The following is a 15,252-nucleotide window of genomic DNA, read 5'->3' as shown; positions in this document are numbered from 1 at the left end:
TTCACATTGTTTTCACTACGTGAGATGACATTTCATTTACATTTACGATAAAATAGTGGTTTGGGTGTAATAACAGTTTTCATTAATTAATTTAGAGATGCATTTTTATTTGTTGAGTTAATGATTAGGTTAATTCGTTATTTCTCGCTGAAAAGAGGGAACCACAGCTGAAAGAAAATACACAACTTGTATTATTGAGGTCAACATCACTTTTTGCACACATAGGCTAATCCCGACTCGGGATACATTTAAATTGGAATCTGAAACATTATGCGACCTGACTGGAACTCGGAAAAGGACACACTGATTACAAGACGTCGATACATTACCACTTGGTCTGGCGAACGCCAATAATAATGAGGGGTTGTGGGAGTGGGAGAGGGGTGACTGAAAATAGAAAATAAATAGTATTTTTGGGGGTATTTAATGTTATATTTATACACACACAAACCTAAGAAAATATTTATTTTGATACATGTGTGTGGGGGGTGGGGAAGGGGGAAAAGAGAGGGACAGAAAGATATTGGGAGAGATGGGACGAAGAGGTGATTGTGAAAATGTTGTATTTGACGTTGAGTAATAAAAACAATCAAATCAATGATGATTATCTTATAAATACCATATTTAAAGTAAATTTGTTTTAAAAATGGGGGCGGGGAGCTGTTTGTTTTACGTTCAGTGCAGGATAACAAGTAGAGACACATAGTGGTTCGTATCTCACTTTGAACTGTAGGTCCAGGCCCCATTAGCCTATCTGTGTATAACGTGGATTTAGAATTCAGTAGGAAATAACGTCGATCTAGTATTTTGGATTTTAGATGCGTTGAGACCACTAAAATTTCCAATTCTTATAATAAGAAACCTGTCCTCATATTACCATTTTGAAAGAGAGAGAGTTAATTGTATAGTCTTTCGTTGTTAGTTTCAAAGAAGACTAATTCAAATAGTAACAATGGGAACGAATAAAGCTTACGAAAAGTTTTTGCCACCGTGGCGATTTGAACCTACGACCATTAGAGTGACAACCCAGTGCGATAACCACTACCCCACGAGTTCGTTCCTTCTTACGGCATGATTATCAGTTAAGACCAATTCGTTCAATATGCATTAGAAATATAATCCCCACCCGCCTCTTTATAAACAACACACCCAAACGCTCCTTTGTAGCAAATGAAATAAAGGTGGTATGAATGTCACAAAACATTTAAGCAAAATCTACTATATTTACGACGCAATCGTTTTACATGGAGAGGCTACAGGTTCGAAAATTGAGGTTGTGACGTGGCTTCTTGTAGTGGTAGGGTAGATATTCGTATGACAAGGTTCCAGCGTGCACTAGCCAGTAATTTCCGAGAAAAAAAAACTTCGATTTTTTTTTATGATGGTAAATTGGTTCGGTGATCAGTATTACACGCCGAAGATTATAGGTTTGACTTCTGTTCGATTACCCCTATTATTATTTATTTTATATAGCAACTAAGTATTGTGTTTAATTAATAATTGAAAGAAATAAAAATGTTATATATATTTTTTTAAAAAATAACACTCCTTTCTAATGATTTTTCAATGTTATTTTTGAAAATAATTTTTCAGAATATGTTTTTGAATTTCTCATCATTTTACTAGGATTTGCATAAAAATGATCCATGTGTCATATTCGACGAAATGTCATGTACAGCGAAAGTTATACATTTTTATTTTAGGGAAAATTATCAAGAAACAAATAAATACTATTGACATCCTTTTGTGAATAGTATTTATTTTACATTATTTTTTGTTCGCCATGCATAGTTGTATTCTTGTAAAAATCATGAAAAACAATATATTCTCTACATTTCGCAAAGCAAATAATATACGAATTTTCGTAATAAGTAAAATGCAATAAATAATTTTTCGGTTTAATAAGAAATAAAAATCGCAGAGTTAACCGAACGGTGAATCGAACACATAATTTTACAACCCATAAAATGCCTTGTAGCCTTTGCAATGAAGTGATGTAGATTCAAGTAATAAAATTTCATGCAAAATCGCACGTTATAAGATTGTTCAAATATATTAAATCAATGTGTCCATAAGTTTTTATACTGTCAGCCATTTGGCACATCTCGTTACAAAATCTCAGCACATCACCATTCACTAGTTAATCGAATTGAATATTGATTCACTTAACAGTTCAATGTGCAACAATAGTTTCGACTCATATCACGTGAGATGTAAACTCAATTCAATTCTCTCATTGGGTGCGTTCCGAAAGTCGCACGAGTTTAACGCGTTAAACGAGTTATGGTAACTGGCCGTTCCATAAGTGCTTCCGTGCGTTTCGTGAGTTTCATTATGCTGTCCCAAAAGTCGAATTCCGTGCGTTTCGTGCAAGAACGAGATTCACCAAACGCACGGGCCAGGATGCTGGTTTGTTCCGTGAAAATCGTCTGCTCCTTGCAGACAAAGCGCGTGCTGATGGATTCAAACTGCACTAGTTCGGAATATGTATTATAATTTTAACAGATAGCAATATGAAGCAACATGCACAAGATAAGTATGCCTTGACCGTTCTTAGAATGTGATTAAAATGAGTAACAGTGGCCATAATAGAGTTTATTTTTGCCATAAGGACATTCCTTCCGCTGACGCCATGCGGAAACTTTCTCTAAACAAAACGCTGCGCCTGCGCTTTCGCCTAGTGTGTCCCATAAGTCCGTAAAATAACTGGTTTCACCAGATTCACGAGCCCAGTTATTTTCGTTGAATGCGTTCGTTTCGTTAAGACTTTCGGAACGCACCCATTGTATGTAACTTGTATGTTGAGCTCATGTAGAAATATCAATTATGATCTCTAAGCTAAATTTGACGCTACAATCGCTTGATCAACTCTTGCGTCTCGCTGCCAGACATTCTACGTTCCTGTTTGCTCCAGGTCGCTTCTGCATTTCATTATCATTGTTTTTACCTCTGTTTCATTCTCATCGTCGTTATAAACCTACGTAATTTCTACTGCTTACAGTAGACAGAATCTACTGTTATCAATTGTAGTACTCTACTGTGTCTCTCGGAAATCTACTCAAAATCAATGATTTCCTACTGAACACTTTCAGTAAGCCTAATGTGTAATTACAGTTGAGGAACTACAAGTGAAATATTCTCTTCAGTACTACATGTAATATTGCATGTAGTGTGTTTGAATTTGAATTCAAAATTTTGTGTGCGTCAGCACTTAGGCTATTTTGCACCTGTCACTTTATACGGGGTCCAGCCCCTTACCAGAACTAAAATAACATAACTGTAACGTCGTGTTGTAACTAACATATTAAAATATTCTGAATTCGGTTAAAAGCTGAGGCTGTAAAGGGGCACTCAGCACCCACAAGGACCAAACACAAGACAACACATAAAATTATACTGGCCATGGGGCCAGTCGCCAGAACCTTGTTCGTCTGCAAACTGAAGTCCAGGGTGTACTATGTGGAAGCAATAATTGGGTGTACATACTTCGTGGAAGGTCATCCCTTACACCCTTGTAGGGTGTTTAGCTCAGCATGTTAGCTGTAAATATAACTTTTTATTCCTCCTCACTAACAATTTGATTTTATATCTATTTAAAATTTAAACCAACCTCACTTCCATGTAGTACACCCTGAACTGCATTTTGCAGACTAACGAGGCTCTGGTGACTGGACCTACAGTTAGTATAATCTTTGTAGGACTGCGAGTGTGTTGTCCTTGTTTGTGCTGACTGTCTGTCGCTTTACAGCCTCAGCTATTAACCCAGGTAAGGATTTATTTTAGTTTTCAGACACGCTTTTATTTTTGTCATGATAAGGGGCTGGACCCCGTATAGCGTGACGGGTGTAAAATACCCTAAGTTTTCAGGCACACAAATTGTAATTCAAATTTAAAAAATCTTAACATAGATGTTTCAAAACACCTATTGATCTACTGAAACCAGTACAGTAGAGAAACTGCAAGTGAAATTAATTTATTCAGTATAGTGTATAATATGTTAAGTTAATATTTTTGCTGTAAATATTAATTTCATACCCCCTTATTATTTTTTGTATTTATATCTTTTTGAAAATGTGAACACAGTAGATGTTTCAAAACACCTATTGATCTATTGAAAACAGTAGACAAAAGTTTCATTGGAGTAAGTAGAAAAGAGTCATGAAATAATACCCAAAGAAGTCAACCATTATGAATTAATGTTACATACTTTCTTTTATTTCACTTTCCAAAACCTAGGAGCTCGCAATAATACATGGCGTGCGATATACTAGACAGTCTGCTTTTCTGTGATTGTTTCGTCGTGCCCAGTCGGGGATTACTTCCGTTCAAGGTAAAAGGGGAAGGGGAAGAAATCCACCACAGTACCATGACGTATGAAGTGACATGTTCACAGGCATCCAATACAACTGATAAGGGTTCACCTGACCTTGGAAGTGTGGGAAACACGTTTCACGCTGGTTTCTAGAATGCTGTGGCTAAATCTGGAACTAACGGTGGAATAAGAAATAGTTTGTAACATTTAACAATGACATTTCGCATTTACAAAATATGAGATATGTAGACTTTGATTTATTTATTATAGTAGACGGTAGAGAATTACTTACCACGAAAGCCAAGTTCTAAATTGCAGACATCAAAATCTACTCCAGGTTGTAAAATACATTTGTGATAGACAGCAGATAGGTTAATAAGGTTTACAAGATTGCTAACGACTCTTAAGACAAACGTTCAACGAAGGTTATTGAGTGAGAAAATGGGAAATTGTTAAAAATAGCGGCCTAGTTGAGTGAAGGTCGAAGGTTCGAATCTCTTATAGAACCGGCTATTTTTTGACACTAATTTTTGGTGCATAATATATTTAATGCATTGTCGACATTTATAAGAAACAAAATATGAAAACTTTCCTCTTCCGTAACCGTGCGTCTAAGACTCTGTGCTTTGGACTCCGACTGCAGCGGGACGGCATGGATTCGAGTCTTCCTGGGTTCTCGGCCAGTTATCTGTATAGGACCGGTGGCAACCCACCATCGTGAGGAAATTGGGGAGCTACGAGTGACTGGTGTAACCTGGTTTCAGATATCTTCTATAACGGGTGAGGGTTCGACGTGCTGACCAACGTCACCTCGTTGCCAGTTGAAGATAACTCTAGGTAGGATTGTGGAAGGGAGACTGACAGTCGGGAGATAGCCCATGGCCCTTCGAGGTTTTAAAATATGAAAACTATTCCTTCCGAAATCTAATTTCTCGTCATTGTCACGTGAGATTTCTTTTCAGTATGAATCCTGCAATACTAATTAGTTCCTAAGTAGGATAATGAGATGGACAGAGATATATTAAATTATGAGTTCACTGTTTAAAAAATAAGCATTAACACATTTTTATATTCACATACCTCTTTACAAATTCCTGAGCACGTCACTACAAATGAACCAATCTAGTGCACACTAGAGCCTTGACTTATCGATACCTATGGGGTATCCTACAATTTCAGTCAAACCACAAAATCAATTCTCGAAGCTGTAGCCTCTCCATGTAAAACGATTGCGTCGTAAATATAGTAGATTTTGCTTAAATGTTTTGTGACATTCATACCACCTTTATTTCATTTGCTACAAAGGAGCGTTTGGGTGTGTTGTTTATAAAGAGGCGGGTGGAGATTATATTTCTAATGCATATTGAACGAATTGGTCTTAACTCATAACCATGCCGTAAGAAGGAACGAACTCGTGGGGTAGTGGTTATCGCACTGGGTTGTCACTCTAATGGTCGTAGGTTCAAATCGCCACGGTGGCAAAAACTTTTCGTAAGCTTTATTCGTTCCCATTGTTACTATTTGAATTAGTCTTCTTTGAAACTAACAACGAAAGACTATACAATTAACTCTCTCTCTTTCAAAATGGTAATATGAGGACAGGTTTCTTATTATAAGAATTGGAAATTTTAGTGGTCTCAACGCATCTAAAATCCAAAATACTAGATCGACGTTATTTCCTACTGAATTCTAAATCCACGTTATACACAGATAGGCTAATGGGGCCTGGACCTACAGTTCAAAGTGAGATACGAACCACTATGTGTCTCTACTTGTTATCCTGCACTGAACGTAAAACAAACAGCTCCCCGCCCCCATTTTTAAAACAAATTTACTTTAAATATGGTATTTATAAGATAATCATCATTGATTTGATTGTTTTTATTACTCAACGTCAAATACAACATTTTCACAATCACCTCTTCGTCCCATCTCTCCCAATATCTTTCTGTCCCTCTCTTTTCCCCCTTCCCCACCCCCCACACACATGTATCAAAATAAATATTTTCTTAGGTTTGTGTGTGTATAAATATAACATTAAATACCCCCAAAAATACTATTTATTTTCTATTTTCAGTCACCCCTCTCCCACTCCCACAACCCCTCATTATTATTGGCGTTCGCCAGACCAAGTGGTAATGTATCGACGTCTTGTAATCAGTGTGTCCTTTTCCGAGTTCCAGTCAGGTCGCATAATGTTTCAGATTCCAATTTAAATGTATCCCGAGTCGGGATTAGCCTATGTGTGCAAAAAGTGATGTTGACCTCAATAATACAAGTTGTGTATTTTCTTTCAGCTGTGGTTCCCTCTTTTCAGCGAGAAATAACGAATTAACCTAATCATTAACTCAACAAATAAAAATGCATCTCTAAATTAATTAATGAAAACTGTTATTACACCCAAACCACTATTTTATCGTAAATGTAAATGAAATGTCATCTCACGTAGTGAAAACAATGTGAAAATTGTTCTAATGAGTGATATATGATTGTCAAACACATACATGAATACATTATATTAAGCTCATGAACTATAATTGGAACAATTTAATACTAATTTGAAACGATTAAAGGCATTAAAACCACAAAGTAAACTTTTGCGCAATCTTTCTTCCGATTCGCATTATTGAAACAATATTTAACCAATGGGGACGTTATCTCATATTTGGAAATGCTGCATTGGTTGAATTTCCTGTGGACAAGACCGTGAGTCACGCCTCCTGCTCATCCGAATCGAAATTCACTCTGATTGGAGGATCGTATATTTCACAACACTTCCTTGTTTCAGAGCTACCAACATAATTTCGTAAGACGTTGGACTTAGAAAAAATCCATGCGACAGATTTTTTGAACATGACTGTACCATGACAGGTGTGTGCTCCCAGGGACAAAACACACGCACCATCATCAGTGATGGTTGGCATCATATTAGTGAGCAAAATCTCCACCATGGATACTTAGCAAATCCCAGTATTTGCCTTTGCTCTTTGTTGAAAAACACCAATCTTATAAACAGGTACACAGTGCTAGTAGCGGCTGCAAAAAGTGACTTTCTGGTAAGGCACCCAAAAGTTAAACTCACTTTCACACCAGGCATAGTTCTACCCTTAGGTCACATGCCCCTCCATCCTTTATGTCTACAACTATAACAATTTACGCTTGTTTGCAACGCTTGTATCTTATTTGCTTTGCCGCATGCACTCTTTATCGGAGCGAAGATGGCTACAGTGGGTTGGACAAAACTTGGCAACATAGCAAGGGTCACATTTGGCTGCGGACTTCCTGCCCCTCACTGCTTTAACATCATCCCTACATTCTGAGCTGTGGGGGAGGTCACATGAGAATGGTCACAATATCGCTGAGACCCAGGACCCACACTTGGGGGGGGGGGTTGTTTTTAGGTTTCCGGCTAGATGGTGGCTGGGTCCATTTACCGTACCTTATCGAACAAAAGGAACTTTGGAAGAAGGAGGCAGGGAAGTCTTGTCGACGTTCGATGTGCTTTGAAAAGTTTTCATAAACTGGTGTTATGAGTTCTTTACTGACGTGCTACCGTGCGCGTGAAAATAAAGCGAAATGAATCAGGTGAGATAGTACAAAGTCAAATTTTAAATCACCAAGACCGATTGTTGACCCAAGAATTAGGTCCACCAAAACCACAGCTTTGCCTAAATCAAGTGTTCAAAGATAAAAACAGAGCAGAACATACAACAAAATATAGCTAATTCCCCCCTTTTTTATGATATACAAGAAATGAAATAACAAGGTGAATTTTTCTAAAGTATTACATATTTTTAATTTGACATATATTACATGCCGCTGGTATGACTTCCGTTAGTTCTAAGATATAACCTATATTTTGAATGTGCCTGACCCCTTGCAGACCCCACGAGCCGCTACTGTTCCACACACAATACCCAGGTAACAGTTTCTTCAGACCACTGGATCCAAAGCCAAGATAATTCTATGTGGGGTATGTATTCCTGTGTTTGTCGTCATGTGTGCTGAGTGTCCCTTTACAGTCTCAGCTTTTGATCTAAGTAAGGATATGTTAGTCCTCAGAGAAGGTACAGTTTTAGTTCTTTATAAGTAATTTTATTTTCTTCTTAGGCTCTGTCTCCAATTTTGCTTATCCCCGTATTGCATCACAAGCAAAAATAGCTTCTATGCCACGGTGTGAGATCCTGGGGGGGAGGGGATTTCCCTCCCACCAACAATCTTGGCCTCAAAAATGCCCCCAACCAAAAATTTCCATGGGGGAGGATTTTTTGTTATAACAAACAAAATATATATATAGTATATAGATCTTGCTCAGGATAGGGACAGATGGAAGGCCTGTGTTGCTGCAGCCATGAACCTTTGGGTTTAAGAAGACTAGAGACTGAGTTAGTCATTAACATTAAAGGTAAATTCCATATCCATGTGGCAACGAACATTTGAGTGTCTTTTTAGTATTCAGTATTCCAATTGACCTTGTAATACTGGTCAATACAAACAATCTGGAGTCAAGTTCAACCTCCAGAACTGAAATCGTAAATTTGCTTGTAGTCACTATGTGCAGGTACAGATGAATATGAGTAGTTTTCTGTTGAATCTTGCTAGTAATTGAATAGAAGTAATGGCATCTGTATGTTAGTAATAAAACGAAGGTTGCAATATGTTAGACTGGGGGGGGGGGAGGGTGTTATTTCATGAAGGTTATTAAATGAGTTGAAATCTCTAAAATATAAATTGTACTAAAAGAAGGTTAACGTGAAAAGAGAAGACAAATATAGCATTAAATAGAGTAAAAATAAGAAGAAAGAATATACAAATATATATATATATATATATACACACGTATATCAAAGGGTGAAGTAAGATGATGATATGAAGAGAGAGATGATCTTACTAGGACACCAGCAATAAGTAGTTGGTCATAATGGAAAGGACGTCAGTATGCAGTGGCGTGCTCAAGGAGGGGTTGATGGGGGTTGTTATAACCCCCCTTTCAGCCAGTATTCCTAAAAAAAAGAACATCAAAGGTAGGAAAATATGACAAAATGAGGGCTGACTACCAAGAAAAAGTGTGTATATATAACCCCTCCCTTTCGAAAATCCTGGGCATGCCACTGTCAGTATGGGAGGTGGTTTTCCTGAAAATATCAGGAGGGTATAAGGTTTCCAGGATACTTCAGTAAGGTTAGGGCTGGGAAGGTGAGGGAAGAGGAAGGGGGTTAGTAATAGAAGAGATTATGTGTGAGTTAGAATACATGACATGGTAAATTGAAAGTCGTTATATAGTAGCTAATTCCTGGGTCAAATTCATTCTAGATAGTCTCTTTGCAAATTCTGGGTAAGTGGGTGGCCTTATCCTCCATCTTTCAGCTCACCGTTCAGTCGACACTAAGTTATCAATTCTTCTAGAGAATCCTTCTCTGGTTCTTAGTCTTAGTCTTAGTTTTGGTGTCCATCTAATGGGTTGGGCCTTTGAAGTATCCTCCATGATCTCATTCTGGCAAGTTCTTGATTAATTGGGGGGGGAGGGGTTGAATATGTGGTTGCGTGTGGTTTCTGGTTTTCAATTTGCAGTATTCTTCATTTGAGATGAGATCTGCCATGAAATTTAGGATTTCAAAGTGTTGTTTAGAATGGATAAGATGGCAAGCATGTCGAGGTTTGGTAAGTTATCTCTGAGTTCTAGAATTCGGGAATTGGTTGAGGGACAGTGGAATACTTGGTGCTCAGGTGTGTCCACATTTTCTCAGGATATGCATAGTTCGTTCCAGGGACGTCGTTAGGGGGGGCCCGGGGGGGCACTGGCCCCCCGAAACGTTCACGTGGCCCCGGCAAACTGTTCTACATTTGCTGAAAATTTTACTTTCATGACAAATATTGCAAAATAGTTTTGCAGTAATTTTTCCTTTCAGTTAGAAACACTGTTCTTAATTTGAGTGGCACGAACCCAGAACCACATTTCTTTCTCGTTTTCCTGGTTCTAGCTATAGTGGATGTCAGTGTAGGAACCTAGAACTTCGTTGTTTCTCGAAATTTTGAGGGAGCGGTCTTTCCACCCCTAGCAGTCGCAGGTCAACAACAGGCAGGGTTGGGCGTTGAGTGTTGCTGTTGCGTCCAAACAATATTTTGAGCTTGAGTAGATTGAAGAACGACCGCTTGTGCAGAGGTAAACCACACAGAGGCGAAGATATAGTACAAGCAATGCAAGCACTGCTTGCATAATTCGAATATCATTTAATGTACTTAATGTTCTAACCGTATTTAGTTTCCATCGCACTCGATTTCGCGAAAAAATGCGGCCGCAAACTCCCTCAGCAGCTCTGTAGCAAGCACCAGCCTCAATGCTTGCAGCCGTTCTGCGGGAAAATAAGGCCTCCGAAGGAGTCACATGGCGAAGCGTGAAATTCTGGTGGAACCCGTCCACAAAGCTTCTACAAAAAGCTGTGCTTTCCGAGCTTGCGTGATTCCCGAAAATAGCCGAGTTCAACCGAAAGCAGAAGGATTCATCTATGGGTACGTTGCCAGCAAAAACTAGTAACGAATATTTGTCTTCATGAACACGTAAACAAGATCGCAAATATAATAATAATTGTTAGTCATAAAATAACTAAAAGAAGTTATTATCACTGTTCTAAATTCCATATATATCATATTATATTACAAATTATTTTAGATTTCGCGAAATGTAAAACGCGTAAAAAAAGTTGACATTGAGAGTTGGGGCAGTGGAATTTCTGCACCCCCGTGAAGAGTTTTCTCAGGGAGGGAGGGAAGATTGGACGGATCTTGGTCCTGCACCCTGCTTCCTGGTCGGTCCAGCTCAAATTACGCCAGAAGTGTTGACCGCTACCAGTGTTTGCAACTGCCAAATTATTTACGCAGTAATTCAAGTGAGCTCTTTCACAAATTTTACAATCAATAAATTGACTGCTTTTGAATAAAACTTGGGGTGAAAATAAAGCTATCTGAGAAAGAACTATCTACTGATATTTGTACATGGCATAGAAGTAAATCGTATACATTCTGCATATTATGAGCACAAGAATATGTTTTAATGATTGATTGATTGATTTGTTGTTTTAAGTCCACTTTATGCACAGTAAGGCTAATCGGGTATCGAACCCGGAACCCCTTGATTACAAGGCGACGACACTACCACTGCGCCATCGGGGAGGCCCGAATATGTTTTAAGTTCTATTATTATGACGCAAGTGGTGTTCCCAGGGTCTTTTTACGGTCCCCATTTTGTCATACTTTCCTTCCTTTGACGTTTTTTCTTAGATATACTGGGCCAAAAGGGGGTTATGTCTACCATCCACCCCCCCCCCTTCGCCCCGGGCACGCCATTGAATGACACATGACACTTTATTACTTAAATATTAATGTACATACTCGTTCTGCTCAAATGATTCTGATTCCTCCGCGTAATTTTTATCTCCAAACTGATATATCTTTCCTTTGTGACGGATAAAATTAAGGAAATAGGTTGGTATCACTTTCTGTTGTTTCAGAGATTTTCAAAGTGATCTTGTGTGGATGCTTGCATTTGCAGTTGTGGAAAGCGCGTGGGATAGTGTGAGTGTTTGTTGCTTCGTGTTTTGTGCTGTGAATTTATCGGAATGAACGCATATTTAGGAACGGTTGATGTGAAGCGCGGGTGTATTATTGAGCAATTGAAAATTGCTTCGTTTAGCTCGAGAGAGATAAGTGTTAAAATGAAAATCGTGGAAGGGGGTCGACCAACACCGCATTTACCGGACTTAAAACAAGTTAGCCCAAGGGGCTTTTTGCAACATTTCCAAAGCAATTTGTACCACAAGTTTATTTGGCTAGCAGGTTGTGAAGCACTCAGTAGGTTGTACTGTTGGCCATGCGTATTGTTCGCCTTGCACAAGACGAACTCCGTGTGGTCAAGTGAGGGATACTGTGATCTGAATAACGTGCACAATGCATTACAGAGACATGAAAAAGCAGAATCTCACATAAGGGCATTTTTAACTCTGAAGGAATTCGGAAAATCTCTGGATCACCACAGACTAGTAACAATCGAGCGCCATAACAAAGTTGTTCGTCAAAATCGCGATATTTTAAAGCGTCTTGCAAGTGTAACAACCTTTCTTGGTAGTCAAGAATTATCATTCCGGGGACACAATGAAAGTGAGGAGGCATCATTGAACCGTGGAAATTATGTAGAACTTGTAAATATGTTGGCAGAATTTGATACTTTGCTGGCAAGTCATTTGGAGAATTCTACAACATTTACTGGCTTGTCAAGTGAGATTCAGAATGACCTTATTAAAAGCACGAGTGGTGTCATAACGGACGCAATTAAGGCCGAGGTAAGTGAAACCAAGTTCGTAGCTATTATGATCGATGAATCCTCGGACGTATCACGGAAATCGCAACTTTCGACGATGTTTCGTTACGTGACGAAGTCAGGAAAAATTGTTGAGCGTTTCTGGGGGTTTGAGGATGTCAGCAGGAACCGAACTGCAGCTGTAATTGCTGCCCACGTTGTTGAAACAATTCGAAAACTAGGCTGGGAATCAAAATTGGTGTGTCAAACATACGACGGGGCAGCCGTAATGGCAGGGGATCTCTCGGGGACACAAGCACGAGTCAGACAGATTTTCCCTAGTACAATATTTGTTCACTGTTTTGCACATTGCTAAAATTTAGTACTTTCTCAAACAGTGAGCAACATTAGTGAATGCAAAGTGTTTTTCTCGACGCTAAGTGGCCTTGCTTCTTTCTTTTCGCATTCGACAAAAAGAAATGCTGCTCTCGACGATATAGTTAAAGCAAGGTTACCTGAAGTGGTTCAGACCAGGTGGAACTACAGTGAACGGCTTGTACAAAAAACGTCCGAAAATAGAGTGAAGATAATTGAAATGTTTGAGGACATTATTGGCAATGCACAAGACTGGGACAGTGAAACAATTTCTTCTGCGGGTGGTTTCTTGGCATTCCTGGATAGTTTCGAAACCAATTTTTTTCTTCTCTTGTTTGGGGAAATATTTTCCTTGACGGGATATTTATTTAATGTGCTGCAAACAAAAACTATGGATATTGGATTTTGCCTCAAAGAAATTGAAAGTGTCAAAAGTGACATTACCAAGAAACGAGAACAATTTGACATAATTTATACAAGGACAATAGATATTGCAGGAGTACCACAGCCGAGAAGGAAGAGGAACAATGTAGGCGACACAAAATCTCAGCACCAACGTATATATTGTGAAGTTATAGACAACATCATAAGCCAACTGTCTTCACGTTTTGAAAACCTTGAGGCCCTACGATTTGTTGAATTGCTCGATAGCGGGAAATTTCGCATGTATGCTCCTACATTTCAAGAAACTGCCTTCTCATCGCTTATGCAACTGTACATCCAGCATTTTGACAAAACCTTGTTGCACACCGAGCTCAGTATTGCCAATTCTCGGGATTGTTTCCGCAATAAGAGTGTAAAGGACATCTTGAAGTACATTGTAAACAACGAATTACAACAAGTGATGCCCGAACTCCACAAACTGTGTCTGCTAGTACTGACTATACCAGCCACAACAGCGTCAGTTGAAAGATCGTTTTCAACGCTGAAACGTATCAAGACATTCGCCAGGAACAGCATGGGTCAGGAAAGGTTGTCAGCCCTTGCTCATTTGTCCATTCAGAAAAGGAACTCAAAATGGATGAAACTAAATTTTACGATTGTGTGCTTAAACATTTTCTAGAGAAGAAAAGAAGAATGGAGTATGAATATCGTCACTAAGGGTGGCATCCAATGGACCAAGAGTTTTAAATTTATTGTGGTGAGTACATCGTCTATGCATGTGTTTCTTTGCTTTGAAATGAATTTTTTATTGTTTGTGTTTAACTTTTTATTTAGTGTTTAAGTTACTCCAATGCGGTTTTTAGGGTGCCCAAATACTAAATTACATCATGCAGCGTAAAATAAACAAATGATTCCCATTTTTTTTTATCTAAATCGGTTTGGTCACCGTTTGACCATATTAAATAATAATGAACAAATAAAGGTACTAATAAGTAAGTAAGAAATTCCGTCTCCCTTTAGTCGTATGCGGAAAGTTCGCATATGCAAAACGTTTAATATCATATGAATAACGTTACCTGGATTTTTTTTAAAAAGTAAATGTGACGTTTGCGGATCATATGGTTTATTTTTAGTACAGTCACTTTATTACGATATTTTGACAAATCCAGCGACTGGGTAAATGAGGCTATAAACCTTGAATCTTTTCCCTCGGCATGTCGTTGTACTACATGTTTTGTTGTACTGAAACATTGCTTGCCTTCTTCGTAAGACTACGCTTCGCTACTGAAACCACATATATGCAAACAGTTACAACTGGTCCCGAATCAGAGCGTAATAGACGCTAAATAAGTATAATGGTGGCAGGATGCCTCATATTTCCGGGTAAGTAGTATTATTCGCACCAAATATCTATTCTTCTATTGAAACAGTCTAAAACACGCAACGTGTTAAAAGTAATTATCTTCACAAACTGTACGATTTCTCGAGTCGCATATTTTTCTCGATATCGTGAAGACAGATTTTGAGAATCCTCCTTAACAAACGATGCCTCCCCGATTGCGCAGTGATAGCGTTGTTGCCTTATAATCGAGGGGTCCCGGGTTCGATACATGGGTGGAGGTACACAGTGGTCCGGATCTCACTTTAAACTGTAGGTCCAGTCCCGATTAGCCTTACTGTGCATAAAGTGGACTTGAAAACACCAACTCAACTAAACTCCTTAACTAACTTTTCGAAGAATCAAAAATTTAAACAAGAACAAGTAAATACATTTTTGTAATTTTGAAGTAAATTATTATTATTGTTATTATTTTGGGTATTTTTGGTTCGTATGAATCTGCCTCACGCAGTAAGCTTATTTTGTTGAGTCAAGTACAATAACTAACTC

This window comes from Lepisma saccharinum, chromosome 18 (genome assembly GCF_977018435.1).
Source record: "Lepisma saccharinum chromosome 18, izLepSacc3.1, whole genome shotgun sequence".
Taxonomy (NCBI): domain Eukaryota; kingdom Metazoa; phylum Arthropoda; class Insecta; order Zygentoma; family Lepismatidae; genus Lepisma; species Lepisma saccharinum.
Note: the sequence above shows the minus strand (reverse complement) of the source record.